We start from the raw sequence: 23200 nt of genomic DNA, 5'->3' as shown, positions 1-23200 counted from the left end.
AAAGGCCCGGAGGGAAGTTTAGGTGTTTTTCCCTTCACGAGAAGGGGGAGGGTAAGTTGCTGACATTAGAGATTTGTCTAGAAGCCACAACACACAACGGCTGTCATACTTCGGCGGTGTATAGGGCATCATTTTTAATAGCGTCATGAAAAAAAGGGGCATAAAAGGTGGGAATTATCTGCCCACACTCACCCACAAACCCCTATAGACCCTACGCACTTATCTCAAGTTTACAGGCGCCTATTCAAATCACGCCGTTACAAACCGAAGGATTTCTCCTTATTCTCTTCTTGGGGAGGGGGAGGTAGAAGTTTGGGGGTGGAGGATGATATTCCTTTTTTTTTTTTTTTATACTACGAATTTTTATGCCTTCCCGCCCACTCGTGGGGTTGTAAAGGGAGTTAAGCCTAGTAACATCTATTCACTCCGACACAAATAGGTCCATCTCTTGGGGCCGACACGATGACATGCGAAGCTAGTTATCTACCCATGGCAGCCAAAGGAATAAAAACACCGTCCTTTCCTATCCTCACCCCCTCAACCTCTCACAGCCCTTGAATTTAAAAGAAAACTACAGAAGCTAAGTTCTCTTCCCAGCCCTTTAAATGACAAGCTAGCCACTCACTCAACTGTAATTAACGTCAAAAACAGAAAAAAAGATTCTGGGTACCTAACCAGGCTTTTCAAAAGAGGCACTTTGGTCTTCCACATTAAAAACGCCCGAAAACACACACACACAGACTCTCTCTCTCGTTTTCTCTTCTTCCATTTCATAATGGCAGTAACCCCACTCCCACCCTTTAAAAACAAAATCCCTTTCACCAGTGTTGTCCATCCACAAAATAAAAGGGGAATGAGTTAATCTTAGTTTAATTTGGTAAATGTTTGGTTAGACCACAGCATAAACATGATGGGGTCAAAGTTCAACAGCAGGAAAACGAGAGGCAACGGTGCACGTGTAGTAATATTACCCTGATCTCAATCCCCAGATGTCAACAAAATGTTAAAAAAAATTCATGAGTGTCGTTGCTTTTAATATTCTTGTAGAACTGCGCCGCTGTCATTTCATCACAAGACGCTAAAAATAGTTTTCGAATATTTTGTTATTCCACAATCTTTTATACTACGTGACCTCCGACCTTTGACTGTTACCCATGACTTCTCATCGTTTACGTCCTTTACGCAAAATCTTGGTGAAGCTTTCTTGGGAGTGACATCCCTTTCTAAGCGATGGGGGGAAAAATGTTACACGCAGATCTTATTTTCTCTCCACTTTTCTCAAACATTTTTATTTACTAGCCATTATACCTGTCTACACAGGTTATCCATTCTCAATGTCGAGATGTGCGAGGTCCAGGTCAGCTGATATCTCACTGCAAGGCGAGATGACGGCGAATCTCGCGAGATCGCATTTCGCGAACTTCTCAAGTTTACAACAATGTTTTGCTGCTGTTGCCATTAGCAACGCCCACCATCTCTAGTGCTAGCTATCACTTCGCAGACAGTGACAGCGACACTATCAATAGTGACACTGACAATATTAACAGTTGCTGCAGCAAAGCTCTTTTACATAATGTATTAGAAACAATCCCACATAGGGCTTCAGCGGCAGAACATGGAGATAATAACCAGAGACAGAGATAAGGAGGGACAGCGAGCGACAAAAATGCGATTGTGAGAGACAGAACGATAGAGACAAAGAAAAAGTTAGAAAGAGAAGAGCTAGCTATTTACCAAGCAGCTGCACATGTTGACACGGTTGACAAACCTCAGCTCCAGGACATAAAAGTGACACAAGCAACATCAATCCTTCAAATCACGACTTGCGATCTTTAAAGACGATGGATGGAAACCTGACACCTCGACCAAGTCTCGTTTTAAGGATGAGATTACAAGATGACTAACCGGTGACGCGGCAGTTCTCGAATATAGGTCATAACATAAAAATAGCAGACGTTGACCCACATCCCCCGGACGAAAATTTCTTTGAGAAAGTGTGTGTTTAGTAGTGGACCCGAAAGAGAAAATGAAGCTCTATGCGAAAAAGATAACACGACAACCACAACAACACTTCGAACGACAAGAACATCAACATTACAACAATAATAGTGAATGTTTTAAAAGAAGACGATTGGTTTTCTGTGTCAGGATTTTCCTTGAAATAAAACAAACTTTTACGACATCTGTTCAAATTTTGAAAATAGAAAAAAGTCCCTTGAGAAGCTGACAATTTGTATCGTGAAATGAAGACGCGGTAAGAAGACAAAAATAATAGTGATGACAACAACAGATGAGAATAACAATGACAAAGAGAATAACAAATGACAGGGACAATGGCCGTGACAGGGGTGACAAAGACAATGACAAAGACAATGACAAAGACAATGACAAATGACAAATACCAATACAATGCTTACGTGTGGTGTGAGGACGGACGGACGGTGGCGTGGCTCCAGAAGGGAGAAACAAAACGAGGTTTGGGTGAGTCAGACAGGTGTGCTGCAAGGCTGTACCACAAGATCTGCAAGACCTGACTTTAGCCACGAGAGACAAACATTGCTGGCCCCGAGGGGGTGGAATTGGGACCCGCGTGCACACACCACGCACGCCACGGAGACAGCGCATCATCATGCAGCAGACGGCAGATGACGTGCAGCACCGCAGTCGATGACAGCGGCACGGCATCAGCATTGCTGCAGCAGCAGCACGGAGAGGAGGAAGGTGGGTAGAGGAAAACAATGTACGAGCACCCCACCGGACCCTCTCCTCCTCCCTCTCCCCGTTAATGACCAGTACCTAGACACGTAAGGGTCATCCGGCGGCCACGAGGCAAACAGCAGGCGCGTGACCACTGCTTTCCTGACGCAGCATCGCACTCGTTGCTTCAAAACACTCCAACAACCACCACCGCCACCACCACCACAACCACCACCACCACCTGAGCGGGACCCCCGGACAGGCTGCGACACGTCTCGGTGAGGGACGAATGGGAGCTTTTGTGGGGGATGGGAGGGGTAAGAAAGTTCATAATACAGACAGCAATCAACATCATTTTTCAGAAATTCCAGGCCTAGAAATGTTACCTGATGAAAACAGGTGCAAACAATAATTTTATTATTAAGCTCAAAGACCGAAAAAGAACAGTCAGCATGATAACAGAAATCGACTGTTGCGATAGTCCCAATGGCCGACTATCTCCTTCATCTCTTACCTTGTTTATTAATAAATCATGCAAACAGCTGTGGGTTTAGACGAAAATGTTTTCCAGTCCAGTCCCCGGGTGAGTCTTGCACTCTGGACCTTGTGCTAGGAGATCGAAGACACCGAGCACGTGCCAGACGTTGGCACGAGGCAGGGGTAACCTTACCTCAGGGTTAGCGACTGAGGTCTTGGAACTAAAGACAGACGGACCGAAGATCCCGGGTGATAATCTCGAGGTGACAATCGTGGGTAGGGTGTACAATGTCTTGCTGCAGGTGTTAGGCTGTGGTAAATGCAAACCCCGAGTTTTATGTGTACTTCTGGTTCATGGCTCTGGCCCCAGGCTAAGACGCAGAATAAACTACAATAAGGCGAATTTTTCTGTTGGCTGTGTACACTACACCCAGGGGTCGGCAGTCAGTCAGTCACCTGTGTTTATCATTGCAAGGATGTCAGCCCTCAGTAGCTATTGAGTACCTGTGTGTGTGCCAGAGAGGTAGAACCAGTGATAAACATGCATGGCTGGCATACCTACTGGCTGCTGATTTGTACACGTGCGATGCACGCCTCTAAGCTCCCTGCTCAGGAAGGGCTTTCATCCCTCTCTGATCCTCCTACCCCACCTACCCTCCACGCATCACTCTCTCGGTTTCAACATGGGGTCGGCACATTGGAAAAGAAAATCTTTTCTGCACCTGTACTCTGACCTTTGTAACAAACAGACCTATCTCATCTATCTGTCCTCTACCTGTCGCAAAGGCACATTGATCTCGTCTTCCCAGTCTTAATAACAAGTTTTTCCCAGCTTTTATCCTCCGAATCTCCTCACGCGCTCTGCCAGACACGTCTGCCATCCACATTAGAGCTACAACCTGAGGGTAGGGACGATAAGGTTGTACTTAAAATTTGTTTCAAGCTGAAAATAATTCATTTAAAAAAAAAAAAAAAGTACGGGAGGTGGGAAGGGACATCAAAACAGATTAGGTGGAATAAAGATCTATCAAAATGAAGCGTGGGATAACCAATGGTGCATCCACTTTTATTTGCTCCCATCCATTGAATTTATGTAAACATATACAACGAAAGAACAGCTAGACGATTATACTAACAATAGATGCAAACTGGTGTACTCAGATGTCGGGCACATGGAAATATCCAGACATAAAGTTTGTTCACAACACACGAAATACATCTTGTTATCATTACATCGGACATCCTTCCCCTTCTAACCCGTCCTGTTCTCTTTCTGTATTTCGTTATTTAAAAATACTACTCGAAAAGTCAGGGAGGAATGATCTTTCTATGAGTATATTCCATAAAAAAAACTCCCTTAGGTAGTAAGGTCCTCGATCTCTGCCCCTTTTTTTCCTGGAGGGCCATCGGGCAGTCTCGAGAAGTTAACTTTCACGTCTGGTCAAACACTAGTCCGGCACCTACCTCCGTCCTTCAGTCCCTCCCCGAAACCCACTTTGCCCAGACCTGGTCTCCGTGCACAGTGTCTGAAGTAAGTGAAGAGCCAATACTCGTGTGTGAACTCGCCAGATACGAGAGCTCCGCGAGGGCAAGGGGACTCTATCGCAGCGTCAACGTGAGTAGCGGCCCTTTGGACAAACAGTGGGCTTGTCTACTTACTCTTTGTCTGCTGCTGAGGGCCTCCTGCGAAAGGTCTCTATCTCTTTTCCATCCCTCACAACTCTGTGGCCTCCTTTTCTCTCTTTCGTCCATCCACAACGTATTTATTAGTCAGCTGAGTGAAGAGTAAGGAACTGACAACAGAAGCAAACAGGACCATTCCAGACTAGCATCGCAATCCCACAGGTCTAGCAGGAAGTGTAACTTTTCTTCAGTTAGTTAAAATACTAAAGACAAGACAAATGGACGAGGTTAAAAATAAAACTGCCTCTCGCGATAATCATGAATAACTCTGAGTGTAGCTTATCCGTGAAGACTATTCATGAGTAAAGAAAAAGTGTTGAACATATTCATGAACTCTTTCTCCTGTGAGTCGGGCTTCCTCAAAGGTGGTGGAGAACAACATTTAAATTTAGACATTTGGGTGTGAATCAGACTCCGCATCCTTTATGAGCGATTGATGCCTTCTTTCCGACTTCGAGCCGAAAACTACCGAAGATGTACCGACTGTTGCCGATGATGAGCCGAACTGAGCCGATCTTGCGTCGTATCCTACGACTGCCGGCGCTCAAACGACAAGCACAACAGGCGACCTTCCAACGATGTTAGCTAATAAAGGTGGATATCTTCCGTTCCATAACCAAACTAATAAATGTTCTTTCTGTGAAAGTTAAAATAAATGCAGATTTTGAGGTCAGCGGTTACTTTTCCTAAACATTAAATTGCACTTGACTTTTTATAAATGAACCTACATCTGAACTGCTCTTTGCTCGATATGTTTCTTGAAAGTTCATCGAAAGAGCATTTATATAATTTTTATAGGCATATGATGACAACTATAGCAAGATTATAACAAACTGAAAAAAACTACACTTCGTTTATTCGATTAGAAACAAATTTTAAAAGACAAAATTCCAACCAGTTTTCTGTAGGACTGCGCACGTTTTGTGCGCAATCGATTTTTGTTTCCCAGGATCTAGAAAAATCCAGGCCTTCCACTGGCAACCAAGCTTCTGAGCGAGGGTTTCGAATTTCCTTTACATTTCACAAGATTTAAATTTATGGATTACATTTTATTCGGGTCCATTCGCAAAAATCGATGTGAGGACAGGAAAGAAGGGAGGCAATCCCACGTCTATCGATCTCACTTGTCTTCCCTGCACCGCCCGGACCCCGTGACACTTCTTCCCCTTTGTTTTACCTGTCCAAAATATTATAGACACAATCCAGCAGCCCTGGCTTATTATTTTTATTCTATAGAAAGTCGAGTCGCAGTTGCGATAACAGAGCTTTCTCGAATTTCTTTCACTTTCCTCTCGTGCGACGGCGAGGGCAGCTAAAAATAGCCTCTTGCGTAATTCGCCGATGACCGAAGGGAATGAACTGTCTGATGGAGGGTGGGGAATGTAGGAGAAGGAGGAGAAGCTAGGAGACATTTACCTGGTTGATGCTGCAACCCAGGTGATGAATGGTGAACCACCTAAGAGGCGCTTTTCTCCTCTTGAACAGACACACACACACGCTAACACATGTGTAACGAAGATTTAACCGACAACAAAGACCGACCAACAAGTGTACCAAAGCTACCTTCTGATCTCTCCTCACTGTTATCTATCTATATATCTGATTACCAAAAAGTCAGTCTCATGTCAATCTCCTTTAAATCATTTTTTTTTAACTTTAAATTTTGGCTTTGGATGTTATTTTTACAAATAAAAGTTCGAGTTAAGGTAACTTATTCATTCTATTCCGATTAGATTTCCCCATCTTCCTAAAAAAAAATTTTTTTTTTCTTTCTAATCGACGCTTGTGAACAGAACATGGGATCTCGTGAGAAAGGAAAGAGACTTCAGATGTGATGATGACTTGAACCTGTTTGAGTTCAAGAGATTCTGATTTAGCCTTTTTTGTGGTCCAAGAGGTTATAATTTTCTTTTACAATGCCAGAAGGATTCTTCATTTTTTTTCTTTCTTTTTAACAACCTGGTTAAGAAGCAACATTTTCATCCACATAGCGTGAAAAAGGTCCTTCAGCCATTACTAGCGGAAGAGGGTGGAGCTGCGCAGACATAAACTGAAACCGAGGCAAAAGGAAGAAAAAGAAAAAAAAAGTCCAGGGAAGACTACACAAAATAGTGGTGCGGTCGCCTAACCCTGGACATGTTTAGAAAATAAATTTGACAACACCAGGGTGCTAAAAGTGCCACGTACCTAAGAACTCAAACACAAGCAGCGAGCGAGCCGTGCAAACAGGAGAAAGATGAGAGGGGCGAGTTGGAAGAGGTGGTGGGGTTGTTGAATGAATCATTCAAGTCTTTCCCCCGAAAGTCGCCGACACACACGAACACACACAAACAGGTGGGTGCACTTGCAGCTCTGTAGGAAGCAGTCAACGAAACTTAACTTAAAATACTCCACACGAGGACTGTACGGGTGGTCTCGAGTGCAAATCACAACACAACGCTAGTTTTTTTTTTTAAAGGGTGGGAAATGGTCGGAACGAGGGACCCGAATCGACACCTGACTGAAAACATCAATTCTCCTGTCCCTGCCACCTCTCTACCCTCATGCTGTGCCCTGAGGGCTGATTTCATCAGTGAGGGCATACTCTCAAGCTAAGATAGAGAAAAAAGTAACAGCCCCGGGAATGAACTCCTCCGAGGCTGAGAGAGCGAGAAAATGAAAAAAAAAAAATGAAGAGGGCAATAACCAGACATGCTTCAGTCAAAAGGTTTGTCCTACAGAAATCAGTCATCAAACATGTCTTCCATTTATCGGCTGTGATTTGCGGACATGGGGATGGGATGGGATGGGATGGGAGGGGTAGGAATGTCTATGGATCACTGGGTACAATGAACCACTCTCGATAATTTGTCCGAAAAGAAGTTAGGGTGAATGACCGGAACTGGTCAACCTTGAAAGTTTTGAATTCGACAGAGAATATTTTGTGACTAATATTTCACAGATTACAGATTACCTTGAAATTTTGCCTTTCAGAGAAAGAAACTAGTTTAACAATAAAAACAATAAAAATTCTCGTATTATCAGCATCAATGTTACTCTAAAACAGAAAAGCTGTAAAACAGCTTTGAGATAAACACACATATATATATTAGGTCTTCATTTGTTGCATTCTTTCAAATTCATCTGCACCCAGTGACCCCAGCCATGGGTTGTTAATCTGAACAACGAACACCCCAGGTAATATCTTTTAAAGCCTATCCCGACCCCCTCCAATACTTAGCCCCACCATTTTAATCACAGTTGTCATCGGGGCAAACAAAACTGAATACTAATAACAAGGACCACAGACTCCCATCTCTGTCTTCAGTGATGTTTCAGCGCCTCCCTTGCAACCTTATACTACCACCTCGCCGAGTGTCACCCCTGCAGGGATTTACAACCCCTTTGTTTCATTATCTTGGGGTCAGGTGCGAACTAGGGAATCAGGTTCAAGAAGTCCGGTATCTTCCGAAGACAACAGAGGGTTAAGCCCCTGGATTATGAATGAAGTAACGGAAAATCCCTTGGACCGTCCCCTCCCCCACCACATCCCCAGGAAAAGTGTAGACAAGAGAATGTTGTGGACGATGAACAATGAGATATTAGCAAAGGTGTACCGACTATCTCGGTTCTCTCGTTCCTGCGGTGCTCAAGGCGATGGAGGAGTTTATGACATTCCATCACGAACTAAAATGACCCCCACTTTCACGTGTAACAAGGGGACTTAACTGACATCCCCCTGCGGAAAAAAAATTAAAAACTGCATAAAGATTAATATTTCATCCATGGTAGTATAAGAGACGCAGAAGTAAATATCGTAACGGTTCCGTTTCTATAAAATAAATAAATACCTGTGATCAATGTCGGAAAAAATCCGCTGACAAATACATTTCCAATATACATCTCTTACTCCTAGATAAATATTGACATAAACAGATTGTAGTAAGGGTACATACACGACAAGCCATGGTCCGTCTCAGCAAGTGAACACCCGGTACACAGTAAAGTCTCTGGCCACCACTGTTAACAGAACTGCAATCGTCTACCGGAAGTTACCACCACATCCGGGTTGTTAAACCACTTCCTCAGCAGTCATCACTGAATGGTTGAGGAAAGGAAAAAGGAGAACAGTAGCAAGAGGGGCTTCTGGGAAACCAACACATGACCGGCTACAGTTGCAGGGTGAGAGGAATCTGGTCGGAGAGTCTGTGACTGATGTTCGCACTTTCTCGCCGATGGTCGCCTCGCTTTGTACGTCCAGCTGCTAGCCTCGTTATCAACGCCGGATCTGTGTTTATTCAATTACCGTGCAAGGCCCTCTCCTGGCGACCCATGATTCCTTTTCTCTCCTGCAGTCACGCTTGGCTGACCCGCCGTACCTGTGCGCGCGGACGAAGACAGGCGCGCAGGTGAACCGCACAAAGCAGCAAGCATGTACTCCCCCCCACACTCGACCTCACCACCCCCACCACCCATCCCATAAATCAGCGAACACGTGGCTTGTACCATCTTCCACCAACATGTCTGTCTGGATCGTCAAACCGTCAGGCGGCGACCAACGAGAAAGCACATCAAAAGCCAACAAGAATGCGAACTTGTTTTCGAATTATTTTCGAATGAGTGAATCCGACTCATCATAAGATGCTAATCCTTAGAAACATTTCAGCAAAAGTTTATTTTTGCTCGCGATATTCAAAGTGTGAGCGGCACAGTTGAATATTTTAAAGAAGACAAGACGAACATCATACGAGTAGACTTACTAATTGGTCAACATCCTCATTAACATGCCCTCAAAGCTCTCGTATTTGTTTATTCATCAACTACGATGATTGACTAGTCATGTAGTCTGATAAACAGCTCCGTCTTGATCAAAGTTATTATTATTGTTCAACTTTGATCTCTTTGTCAACAAATGTCCAAGTGACGAGGGGAAAAAAAAAACAAATACGTTTAATGTCACATTGAGAACAATGATCCACCTGATTATTTACAGCAAAAAACTCACGTAAGGTTGAGTCTTCATCAAACTTCGAAGATTGTTCGATATTTATCAAACATCCTCACGAAGTAAAATTAACTTTAACTGATCCGCGAATTTAATTTTCTTAAAAATAAAGACAGTAATATGTCATCACATCTTCCCTGATCTTTAACTCGGTGCGATCGTCACACTAAGACCTTTCAACTGCTTGCCTTTCTCTGGATGCGAGTCTTTGCAGATGTTAATATCTCGATTTGAAAAAAAAAATGTTTATAACCAACAATAATCAAACACATTTTAAATTTTACTTTCTACTCTTCTCCCAAGGAATCAGTTCTGTCCCCTTTCCGCCTCTCACCTTTTCCAAAGTGCTCAGACATATTGTTGGCCCGAAAGAGCACTTGTGTAGACTATTTGTCGCAGGTATGATGAACATTTGGATGGTTGTTTGTCAGACATCTTCCCATTACACGGAGCACGCAGTACAAGCACATTTAGGGTTTCTACAGGACTGATGCACACCTGTCCCCCTCCCCTCCCTAACATTTTCTCGACACCTGTGCATCGGCTGACATTTGTTCGCACCGCGTCTCACACCGTGTCCCAGGTACAAGCGCCCGAGACCTTTCCCACCTGAATGCACTCCCAAGTCATCACTATTTGCTTCCAAAAAAGCACACCTGTAATTACATGAAACACAGAGGTGCAAGCAGGAGACTGTACAGAGGGAGGAAAACACGAGGGAAAGGTAAGAGGTCAAAAGTGAAAATAAACCAACTGCTAGGAAATGTGTTGCAGCACCTTAACGCTGGCAACATAGCAAAAACAAATAAACAAACAAAATAATATTCTTGCTGCAGAAAGACCACCACTAAGCTTCTCTCTCTCTGAAATGGATTCAGCCAATCAGATCTCTTGGCAGGGGAGAGTACGTCATGGTGCAAACCAAACGATCGGTTCCCCCAACCCTCGCCCTTCCCAACAACAATCACCATGGGGAGGCTACTCTCTTCACACGCAAGATCCGAACCGGATCCCGCATCAAACGTTCGGTCGCAACTGCTCCGCGTGCGCAACTGGAAAGATTTATCAAGCCATCGCTTGGCGCTGCAAGGGGCTGATAACTCTGCGCGCTGTGGACGCGTCGGGTCGCCCCAGAGCCTCCGTGGGAGCCGGCCCAAGGTGGCGATCATCTCGCACCACCACGCGAGACCCCGCGAGAGTGAGAAGGAGTCAGGGTGGTGGAAGAAGGAGGGGTGGCACCCGCTTGTGTGCACATCCGGGCACCAGATATCTAAAAGGGGAGTTAACGTGCGACAAGGCCTTCACAGCCAAGGGTGTCATAGACAGCAGAGATGTGAAAAACAAAGAAAGCACATTAAAAACTAGGGTTGTTGGTTTATTTTGTACAAAAGTGATTCATCTACTGGTGAGCCCTCACTGCAAGGGGTCAAGGAGATTGAATTGGAAAAAAAAACTAAAGTACTCCATCTCCTCTAAGAAATACGAGTGTTTTGAGCCAAGATCCGAACCCCTCAGTTCTCACTTAAATGTGTAAAGTAAAACAAAAAAAGACTTCAAAGCTGCACATGCGCACAACAGGAGGCAAAGGAGGTAGAGGTAGGAGGGATACACTCAGACAAATTAACCCTCGTACAGAATGTGCGTGTCAGGCACAAGCTGAAAGAGGAGACAACTGTTTACACCGCTCGGCGCACGTGCGTCACTCTGCCCAGTGGCGGCGCCTGCCGTCTCCAGCAGGAACTCTACCAGCACCAAAGAATCAGACATGCCAAGAGGGGCATGTCAGGAGAGGCATGCGAAGAGTGGTGGGCCATCGCGAACGGTTCTCTCCCCTTTGCTAACCACATTCCGGTCCGTGGTTGGCCGCCAGGTGGAGGAGGAGGAGGATGGTGCTACTAAACCCCAGACACCAAGCAAGCACCCAGCGCTCCTGGTCTCTACGGGGTAAGGGGGAAAACAACTACATAGATATTCGACATCTTAGTGTGACGCAGACAAATGGCTGACACCACGCTTGCAGACGACACCTAATGGCCTCTCGCCCACGACTAACACTTCCTTCCAGCATGCAGAAGAACCACAAGATGAACAGTGGCAGTGCCGGAGATCACGCCGATATCGATGCCAACTGCTAAACATCAACTTACAGCTCCCTCACTCTCTCTTTCTCTCTCACAACCTCACATCCACCCGGTCTAGCTATCTCAATTTTTGTCAATCCGTTTTTTGTCTGTTGGGTCGTTCAGTAAGACGATATTCAGCATCATTGCCTTCTACCCGCTTTCACCTCTCCCCATCTTCTCCCCACCCCCAAACACACACATCGACAGTTTACAAAAAGATCTTTTTCATCTAAGTGACATTTCTGGTATTTTTTATTCTCCTTCTCTCTCTCTCCCTTTTTTTAAACTATTGTATATTCTTTACGAGGCGCCATTTGCCTGTTCTTTGAAGACATTATTGCATCATTGTCTCCGAGATCCATCAGCGAGGCAAGCGGCGGACCATGTCATTACCTTGGACCACCAACGCTTTATCTCCTGGTCTGACGGGCGTTTACATAAAACGCGCATATGATGATCTCATGCAGCGGGGCTCTGAAGGCGGGCTGCCAGGGGAGATAACTCTCAGTCAGAGCCAGTCACGGAACAAGTGAGTGGATAAGTAGACATGCCTGAAGCCAAAGCAGCTCAGGGAAAATGGTAATGTGAGGTGTTGTGAGGTAGTGCGATGCTCTGTGTCACATTAGTTGGTGAGATACGGTCACGTGTCTGGTGAAGAGTTGCACGAACATTGGGTTGTCCTTCCACGTGCAGTTTGTATCTCAAAGAAAATCTCATTGTGGGGAAAGAGGGAAAATGATTCAGCAATACCCTCTCCCCCTCCCTTTCACGATTCGTAATGCCACCAGGGACAGATCACCGAGCACTACAATCATTCAGCGTCAAGTTATGTCCCCTTCTCCCTTTCCACACTCGTTCTTTTCTGTCTGTGCGCGCGCATCTATGCATTCGCATTGTCTCGGTCGCAACTTCTCCATCAAGATAGCTCGGAAAATCACAATTTGAATAAACTATTTTTTTCTGCCAAAATTTTACTGCCCAGTCAGTTTGTCTCAAAGAGGTTGTTAAAGAAAGCCCTCTTCCACCCGCCAGTTCCTGCAACCTCCACAAAAAAAGATTTCTACGCGAAATGTGTGTGGGTTCTTTCTTTTTTTTTTTTTTTTTAATAAAAAGCAATTTAAGCGAGAAAATATCCATTTCCATTCAATATATTATCTCATTCTTCCACCGAGAAGGCTCTATCTTCTCGATCTACGACAGTATGGACACGTCCTCCTCCACACACAAGAGAATAAGCAGCAGCCCCCGAGGTCCTGGCACTGAAAAACGACTCTAAGAGCGGTTGTGACTATCACAACGAGGTGTCTACGATGTCTTTGCTTGATAACTCCAGCATCAGACTGACAAGAGACATAAATACTTACATCGCCGCGAAATTCGAGTCCAACATGTAAGAAAAATTTAAACTAAAGGGCCCATAACTCTCCCCTCCCCATTTATCGTTTAGCGGAGACGAGAGAGAGAGAGGTATATCAAATGGGTTGTCCAAAATGTTTCCTAACTTCTTACTTACCTCTTCCACAATTTTGTCCTGTTCTTCCGTTCGTTGTATGTGGTAGTAACTCTAACCGGCAGACAACTCCATACACAGCAGCTGACAAAGCTTATCTGCAAAATATAAGTGTTGAAACCTAAGACCAAGAAAATATATCTTAAACAGCAAAAGCATTAAAATATATTTTAAGTCAGTAAGTTTTTTAACCCTAGCCATTCCAGCTAAAACACATTAATATTTGTTAACTGGGACTGATGGTAGCTTTAAAAATATGGAAAAAAGGGGAGAGAAAAAAAAGCAGCAAAACGAAGGGTAGTCGAGTACGCTGGGAGTTATCTTCCCTTTGCTGTACGGTTTTATGTACCAAATCTTTTGCAGGACTCGTCTTCATTACAGGAAAATTGGAAGTGAAGTTGGCTCGGCAGGCAAACAAGGGCAGATAACACCAGACCCACTAATGACAACATAAAACCCGACTGCGTCCCCTCCAGGTTCGCTAATAGCAATCTTGGCTCACATATTTCACTCCCCGCCGTGTCTGTGTGTGTGAGTGAGAGAGAGAAAGAAAGAGAAAAGAGAGAAAATAAGTATGTACCCCCATGTTCCCACACCTCAATCAAGATTTCTTCCAGACGGCGGATGGGAGAAAGGATGAGACGAGGTAGAGAAAAAATGGGAAGGGAAGGCAACAAACTCAGTAAATTAATAAAGTTCTGGAATGCAGAGTCTTCAGACCCGCGGCTGCAGCTGGCAAGTCTTCTGCGTGAGCGAGCATGCAATGTCGGTTCGCATCCACAAAACATCCCATCATCCGCAAACACGTCTGTAAACTTTTTTCTTGCTTCATTAAGATTTGCGCGAGGGTTTTATTGTTCAAACTGTTTTTATGCAATGAAAACGAAAAAGTGTGACCCTGTCCATCCGTCTCTGAACATCAAGGTAGAGTGTGAAGGTTTCTCGAGAGGGTGGGGTAAGTGTGTGGGGGGGAATCTGTGTCTTGGGTTATCTCCCCTTCCTATCATTCATCTCTGCAGCATGTGCGTTTTACGGCGTATCATTTTACGTTTCTTTAACCTCCGTGTGATTTTTGTGCAAGAATGAAAAAATAATTCATTATTGTCGAGTTTGCTGTCATGGAAACCGGCAATGAAACTACGCAGAGCGTGCCAGAGATGCACAAACGAGCAGTTGCTAGTTAGTCTGGCCGCGTCCTCCTTGCGGCAGACAGAAATAATTGTTTTCATCAAAACTCAGTGTGGTTCTCTCTCTCTGTTTCTGGCTGCCACACACGCAGCCACACACACGCACGATGGTTGAGTTATTCATGCGTGAGTAAGGGGTACACAAATGTCCACAAGAAAAAAAAAACCCTGTATCCCACCCTGCACTAGCCTAGGACCTGACACTGATCGTCTCTACCAGGTACCACTTCCTGCATCACGTCGACGAGAGTTGATTGTGCCTACCTGGCTCCAGGTGTGATGACGGAAAGGGTTCTGCCTCCACTCCCCACTCATAGCCTAACATTACCTTGATGAGGACAGTTATTTTTACGACCTTTACGGGAGGTTCGAGCCCTTCAGGTGTGTCAACAGGTCACATTGCTATACAGGTTGTGTACCTGTTGATCAATCGAACCGTACAACTCAGCGGTGGGATTAAAATAACGGTGTTCAAACCTGAAGGTGAGATAAGCTCAGGTTCGATACCAATGAATACCGTGTACACATATTCCAATTTGTTCTGCTGTCGAATGATTATCTGATTCTTAAGAGGAGTGAAAGGGTGGGGAATGGACTCTGACATCTCACTACTGTCATACAACCGTTATTGTCAATCACCAATACAGGACTGGTGGCGTTCTGGTTCAGATCTCGTCTTGGGCACGCTGCTCTTTCTGAGCATGAGACCTCTAGCTGCTTTTACCATTAGCAACCCTTAGTTGCTGGCTCGGCGTAAAACATTCATCATTAACCCTTGACCTGTAGAATTTAACGACCCAAACTTTCGTGGCGGTGTCCTCCACAAAGAAATAATTACAAAGTAGTTAGACAAGAAAAACAGTAACAGCTCATCGATGGCATCTTTTGTTGTCTCTGTCGGCAGATACTATAAGATCCGAACCCTTTTACGTGCTGCAGTCAGACCAGTTTATACATGTGAGTGAGTGAATGAAGCAGCTGGTAGGGAGGGGATATCTGTCAATGATTAGTGTCTAGCACGTGCGTCTTACGCTGCACGTGCACGGCTATCCTCCTCCCTCATCCCCATCCCCCGCTTTCCCCCCAGCACTTAATTTTTTGACGCGAGAATGCCAATTCCCGCAACACACTGTGAAACCACCAGGGGGATGGGGAATTCTCCCTTTCCCTCCCCACACCCATACTCCTCCGTGCTCGAAAAATAAACAAGGGTAAGGACACAGATTGTCTAACAGAAAACCCAGCGAAATGTTTTTGTTTGTTTTTTTTTTTTTTAATTCGTTTCTTCACATTGTTTCAAGGTCGGTAGTCTCAAGGGAAATCAAGTCTCGTCAAGTGTTGGGAGGCGAGGGACGGAGGGATTCACACCTGTCCTAACCCTGTGACGAGACCACAGACACCTTAGGGTACACAGTACTCACGGGTAGCCTGCTTATCCAGCATTGCAGATGCCGATAGGACACGTAGCGTGCACGCATGCCCCAAAAAAAGTTGGATCGGACTAGAAAATGGACTCCAACGTACCCGTTGACCCTCGCTAGGACCGTCACGTGACAATAGTCGAGGGATTACGAGAGCGACACGAGAGCTTGTGTCTCAGGGAAGCTGTACCGAATGCTTTGCCCACAGGCGAGTAAACGCGATTAGGTTTTTGTTTTTCATTTTCTTCTCAACCCCTTGTTTCTTTTTCTCTCCTTGTGTGTGGGATAGAGAGAGAGAATGAGAGAGAAATGTGTGTGACTGTGGACACAGTTTATTTCTTTGTCCGTTTTCTCGTTGATCTGTCTTCTCTTCTCATCAGTGTGTATAATTTTTGTCTTCTGCCATAGTTACCTCCTCACATACACACACAAATGTTCACCTGTGTGAATGAAAAGAATACATCAACTGATCTTAAAATCAAGTTTACTAAATGTCAGGAGTTTTTTTTTTCTTCTTATTCCATCAAAACGTTTCACAAAGGATGAACTAATTAAACCTGCGTGTGTCCCGGCCATTGTAAAATCCATGCTCTGCCGAGTATACTCTCGTAAGCCATTACAGTCGCTGACGTTGAAGAGTGTGGGATGGGAGGATAAAGGGAGGAGAGTTGAGGTGAGGAGGTAGAGTATTTCGTCGAGGATTGATTTAACCGTCAAAAGCAGTTCAGAAAAGGAAGATTGCTCTCAAAAATAATTAACTAGAAAAAGTGCACGGCGAGTTCCGCTGGCATGCAGTGATCTGGCTCTTCATCAAAGTGCTAAGATGGCAGAGGTTACCATGGCGACAAATATGCTCTCTGGGCTAGTCATGTCAGAATGGACGTCCTGCTAGGACCGCGACTGCAATAAAAAAAAAATCTTCTAGACCTAGTTGCTTCGTTCAGACATTTTTTTGCGAGTGGAGGAGATCTTTTATCGATTATTCATTTTAAAATGCGTGTTGACAGAAATATAGTTTTTTCCCATTATCAGGGCCACGACGAGCATCAGGACGCCATTTTGGAACGTGACGTAAGCAAGCTATGTTATTACAAGCCTCGCTTTGGTTTGCGTGTTGTTTGGCCGCGCGGTACAGTCTGCTGGAGCTTATCATGATGGATAGTCAGTGGCTGCTGGGATGTAAATAGACTGCACTGTACTTCGTGTGCTTATTAGTAGAAGCAGATGTTAGAAACAATCTCCTCTCAGTGCGAAATCATTTCCAGGTGGAAGCCATTTCTCACCAACGGTCACTACGATACGCTACTCTTACGATTACGATTGCCAGAACCCGCTCTGGTTATGATTCTCTCGAGGTCTCATCGGTGCATCGTGTATCGTAGTATTTATAGCTTCACCGTAAGACGAACGGAATCGAAGAACATATTTACCTTTTCATCGCCGATGTCTGAGACGATCATTAATAACGATCTTTAAGAACAGCATCTTGCCAACGCCAACCAGTCGCTTTTGCCACCAAAGTAAAATCCAGTCTCTAGCCTCTGTAAAGTTGTCAACAATGATGGTAGACAAGATGCATTGTGGTAACCAGGTCCAGCTGTATCCCTGGACATCCGCGGTCAGGACTAGTCCCCAAATTTTGCTGTCACCGATCCTTTCGTCAAATCTGATGATCGTTGCCACCTCGCCAGGTCGGTTATGGTCCACGGCCGACCGGCTTCCCATTGTCTGACGTCACTTCCCCGTTTATGTCAATCAGCTGTGACACTCGGTCGCGCTTGGCAGGTGACTGAATATCTATTCCACCTCCTACCCTCGGTGGCGCCTGACCACTAGAGGGGGCAGCAGGGTAGTCGCTCGACGACGCGGTTGACGAAGCACTGCTTTTCATTCACTCTCCCTTGAGCAGCATTTTCTTTCCTTCCATTAACAATATCCCTTTCGCAATCCTCCCCGCTTTTTCTCTTCGCCGCTTCGCCATGCCGCGCGACGCATCAAGCGGAATCGTGGTCGTCAGACGGCGGCGGGGTTATGTAAACACCGGAGTCCACGCCAGTGGCTTGCCCGCGCCACGCGGACTGCCCACCGACAGGCCGATCCAGGCGGAAGTGACGTGGAACGAAATTAATCTCATCGACGTTCACACCTGCGGACACAGAGATGTCAATCAAAGGAAGGGCGCCGGGTCGCCGACGGGTGGGCAGTTTTATTGTAACAACGGCTCCAAGTAACAAAAGCGCAGCCACGTGACCTGGCGGGCGGTCTCTAAGGGGTGTCACCAGCTAATGGAAACTTCAATCAAAGGAAGGTAATGTGTTTACAAAGTGTCCGGCCAGCTGGCCAGCCAAAGTGGACAACAACTGTCCCGTTGTGTCCGTGGAAGATCGCGAGATGATTGTGTAGACGCGACCGGCGATGAATGGTGAAACCTGAGATGCCGAGAAGTGAGAATGTTGATGAACCATCCGTTTCCTCACGCATCAACTGAACAGAGACAAATATGCAATAAGGTTTGGGCCTTCAAGCCATCTGTCTTTACGCTTGGAGGTCGATGTTGAAAGTGTATGCGCACCTGCTGAGGTTTGTACGAGTCACACAGGTGAGAAATGAAGTTGGTGGTGGTGGAGGAAAGAAGGTGTGTGGGAGAAAGTATTGAGACAAAAACAGTCGAACTCCAAATTAAGATGGAGAGAACCAAGGACCTGCATCTTCAACAGACTCCAGTAATAAAGGACACATTTCTTGTCTTCAAAGTGAGATGCATGGACAAAGCCCTGGTCTACATCCTCAAACAATAAATTTCCGAACTCTCCAGACCTTAAGCTGTTGCAGAATGAGCACTGCTCACTTACTTTCACACAAACCTGTATTCAACGAGCGTCGTTAACATCCCAAAATGTCTGCCAAAAAAAAAAAATCACCAATTTCTTCGCCAGATGACGATAATGGCATTCATTAACTGTTTGTATCATTAATTAAAATTATTAATAGCAATCTAGTGAAGAACATTTATTGAAGAACACTTATTGTAAACAAAAGTTTTAATTCCACTGATCCCTTTCAGTACCCATTATAAATAAATAAACAGGGTTTAAGTATGGCGAGAGGTTGTAATCTCTCAACAGGACATTACCTTCGATTGGTCCCCCCTCAGTCTCCCCCCGGCCTGTTGTTGCAGGTCGATTCAGCGGAAAAAAACAGCTGTGCCCTGGGCATTCGGCGTAGACAGAGTGGCGCCCCTTAACTCGTTTTCGCTACACACGCCCTCTGGCGGCTGTCTGCGCCGTCGTTGCGCAAGGGAGCTAATTAGGTCAAAATACCCCCACAGCCTCCCGACTGACTTCTCGCTTGGACAAAGCTTCAGTCACACGAACGACAGTCCTCCTCCTCCTCATCCTCCTCCACCTTCCAGCCTGGGAGGCTGATGCTGATGCTGATGGCCTCGTCGGCGTTTTTATCAGCCGAGGGCACACGGAGGATTTTAACACCACATAGATTAAAGCTGCGAAAGACTGACGGTTAAGCAAATTAACGACTGTGACAAATGCTTGTCACAGCTGGTGGGGGAAACTCTTCGTCACAGATTGCGGGGTTGGTGTGTTGCGACCAAATGTTGGAGTAGTTGCGGGGTAGATACCACACGGCAGGAATGGCGGGCCCTGTCAGCTGCCACCTTTATCCACATCCTTCACCCCAACGACAGATACCAGGGACCAATGATTAATGACTGACTACACTTTGAACTAAACTGAGTCCAAGTAGCAGGGAGAAGGAAAAAAAATAAATAAATAAAGCGACTATAGAAACTCCTCTAGCTAGTTCGTCTTTAGCGACTACATCAGTTATCAAAAGCCCACGTGACACAAACGTTCCTTTTTTAAACATCTTCCCCTGTATTCACCCACTCACCCCCGTCTCCAGCCTCCACCGCCGGGAGGTGATGAGTGTCACGGCTCAACTGTTTGGCCGTCTGACAGGCAAGGGTTGAGTGGTGGTGATGGGGTTGGGGGGAGTGTCTTGAGTCAAGGAGACACGAGGAATGGGAGGTAATTCCCCGTATAGGGGAGACAAGCCATCGTCGTTCACTATTTTTGTTTATCTTGATTGGGAGTTGTGTTTTTACCATCTATCCACTGACAGTGAAGACAGAGCGTGGTACAGATAAGGAGGGTAGAAAATCAAGAAAACAGAAAGAAAAACAAAGATCCGGACTCTTTATAACAAGTTGGTTACCACTGAAGGGGTCGAAAAGTGTTGTGTTACCTCTTTTGTTTGAAAGGGACTCCACTCTGGCGTCTTATCCACTCGAGCGGAAGCGGAAACGAAGGTTTGACGTGCGCGGTCAGCGTGGAGCAGGGCGTTGAGTGCAAGCTATGTCTGGCGATTGACACGTGACATGCCATGGCAGATGTCACAGGATTTTCTGTCTGGCATGGCTGACTCCGAGCATCGGTATCTGTTATCACTCTGTTCATCAGCTTCTTCATCACCTACTTCCCATGTGCCCCCTGTCCCTAACCCCCTGTGAACCCATGTAACTCCATGTTCACTCTTGTCTCCTCCAGGCGATGGAGGACCCTCAGTGGACGGTGCATACCGAGCGAACTGATGGCGACTGATAAGTGAAATCTTCCTCCCTTGACCAGTCCGGTATTCTAATAACAGGTGGCGGGGTGGGAATGAAAAGGGAAGAAGGCAGGAGGGTAGGGGATTCCAAAACATTTCGTATCCTGTGACTGGGTGGGTGGATAAATTGTTGCTATTTAGACATCAACACCGATCGTTGCAAACTACCCGCTGGATGATCGTTACCCGCTATCTCGCATTCCCCAGTTGGGGTATCACCGGATCCTATCTCACTGGAACCACTGACGGTTTGAGACAGGCAGACTAACAAACACACATGCACGTGCATACACACATACTGCCAGAGACCAGTCGAGCTCGAGTGTATTCATCAAGTTGGGAAACCTCAGGACTGTCTGTTAGAATCTGAATCACACCTGCTTTAACTTTGTTTAATCGCGGTTAAGACCTTTTGTATTATTACTTACAGGTGAATAAAATCGTGATTACGAATGTCATTAATTTTTGAATTATTATCTAGAAAACGATGAATAAAATTGTGATTGCGTGTCATTTTCGCATTTAAAAAATATTTTTATCAATAAAAAAATCCACACTTGTTAGGACAATGAAAACAGTTTATCATTATTTAATAACGGAACATTGTGTGTCCATTAGCTGTGCGTTGCAGGGAGAGGTGGCGTGAGAAGCGGGTGTAAATTAAGCTCCACAGAACTGTGCACTCAGTCCTAATACCCGAGTTACAGGTTCTTCCTTCCCACCGACTGCATTAGCGTGACGTGTACCCAGCAAAAAGCGGGTCGACATAGTCACCCTGTTGTCATTGGACAGCGTCGTCGTCGTCGTCTTCGATCGTTCTGGTCATGTGTTGGGTCTCCTGTGTCACCTTCCGTGACCCGAGAGTTCAACGTCACTTCAGGGGGAGAGAGAAGTGGGTCATCCCAACGTGACGTCACCCTGAGGCCACTTCAGCGAGTGCAAAATATCTCAGTGCGTTTCATCGACACCTCCAGGCTCTTACTTTAAATTCCATTCACGAATTTGGAACAGAAAGTTCGAACCCCAGTTACTCATGACCTATTGTAATGAGAATGAATTTTTGTATCTAGAAGGTCCTTCGTCCAGGAAACTGAAATATTGCGATGTAGACAAGAAGTCTTGTTGTTTTTGTTGTTGTTGTTGTTGTTGTTGCAAGAATATGTACACGGCGTGTAATTTGGCAAACACGTACTTACAGATATTTGCTGTCGACTCCTGCTCTCCCTTAAAACACAATCACACGCACGCATGCAATCATTTCTCTCCATTTATTTTATTATTTCTTCATTTATCTCTCGCCCTCTCATTGGATTTATGCTTTCCGCTCAAATCAGCAAAATATTATTTTTCCCTTTTCCCTTTCAGAGTAACATCATTTCACAGGTTAGCACCAGAAGTGAATTATATTTGTTGCCGCTGGTAAAATATGAGGCTGATCCTATAGAGAACTTACAGATCACAGAACTTGTATTAACTGTGCGTTGGGAACAGGATAAAGAAGGGAGAACAAAAGAGAAGAAAAAGAGAATGAATGAAGACGATTCGAGAGGAGAAGAAAGACCATGGTCCACCCCTAGCGGCAGACTGGAGCAACACTCCCGACCTCGTTACAGTTGTCGTTCTTACAGAAAGCCCGCTGGTGCCAACCGTGGTAATCACATGGTAATCAAATGCTTCTCCTTCCACGCGTGTGTTGTCCTCCCTTTGCATCTCATTAGCCGCGGCACTTTGATCTCCAGCGCTTAAGGTTCGGCATGACCCGCTTCAAGGTCATCAATATTTTATTTATGTGGTGATGGAGGAGGGGACGAGGGACCACAGCAATCAATAATTCATTCCCTCAGCCCCTTATGACACAAACATACATTTTCCCTTTAGTTCCCCTCCCTCCATTCCCCAAACCTGCCGTCTGTTCAAAAAGAACCTTAAAGCGACATGAAAGGCAGGGAGGGTATACAGAGCTTGTTTGTGGGTTAGGAGTAGTAAACAAGGGACAGAAAATGTGTATTTACGATTTTTTTTAGCAAAACATTCAATTGGATGGAGTGAAGGTTGACAAGAAAAATAAACCCACAGCTGTGCAACAGGCTACATGTAATCGAAAGATCACTTGCAGCAAAATGACGAAAAGAAAGGAGCAATAACTTTAAGATAGGTGGCGCTGTTACTCGAGGACTGCATCCTCTGCCTTTCCATCCACGTCAACGTTCACCACTCACTCCTTCCGAACCAACAACAAGGTTTTGTTGTCAGGCTGTCAGGGACTACCAGGATGGGAACCATCATCAAGGTAACCTTGCCTCCCATCATGGCTGTACACTACAGTCAATCTACAAACTTGACTAACCCTCGTATAAGGGACACCACTCTAATGCTAGATACACAAGACTTGACTCCCCTTAACCCTCCTTCTCTATTTCCCGGCAGCGCTCCGATCGTTTAATGTGCAATATGCTATCCTTCCATCCTTTCTTTCCTTCCTTGAGAACAAT

The 23200-nt window shown here is 45.3% G+C and overlaps 1 protein-coding gene across 8 annotated transcripts in view; it reads right to left on the bottom strand.

The window, feature by feature from the left end:
- The window catches only part of LOC112568014 (roundabout homolog 1-like), a 278799-nt gene that overhangs the window by 88707 nt on the left and 166892 nt on the right, over nucleotides 1-23200 (bottom strand). For all 8 annotated transcript variants that reach the window (XM_025244995.1, XM_025244993.1, XM_025244994.1 and 5 more), the window contains one exon: nucleotides 13478-13572. The gene's annotated coding sequence lies outside the window, so the exon portion shown is untranslated. The remainder of the gene's footprint in view (nucleotides 1-13477; nucleotides 13573-23200) is intronic.

Source organism: Pomacea canaliculata, linkage group LG7 (assembly GCF_003073045.1).
Source record: "Pomacea canaliculata isolate SZHN2017 linkage group LG7, ASM307304v1, whole genome shotgun sequence".
NCBI classification, from domain to species: Eukaryota; Metazoa; Mollusca; class Gastropoda; order Architaenioglossa; family Ampullariidae; genus Pomacea; species Pomacea canaliculata.
This window is presented reverse-complemented; position numbering and strand designations above follow the sequence as displayed.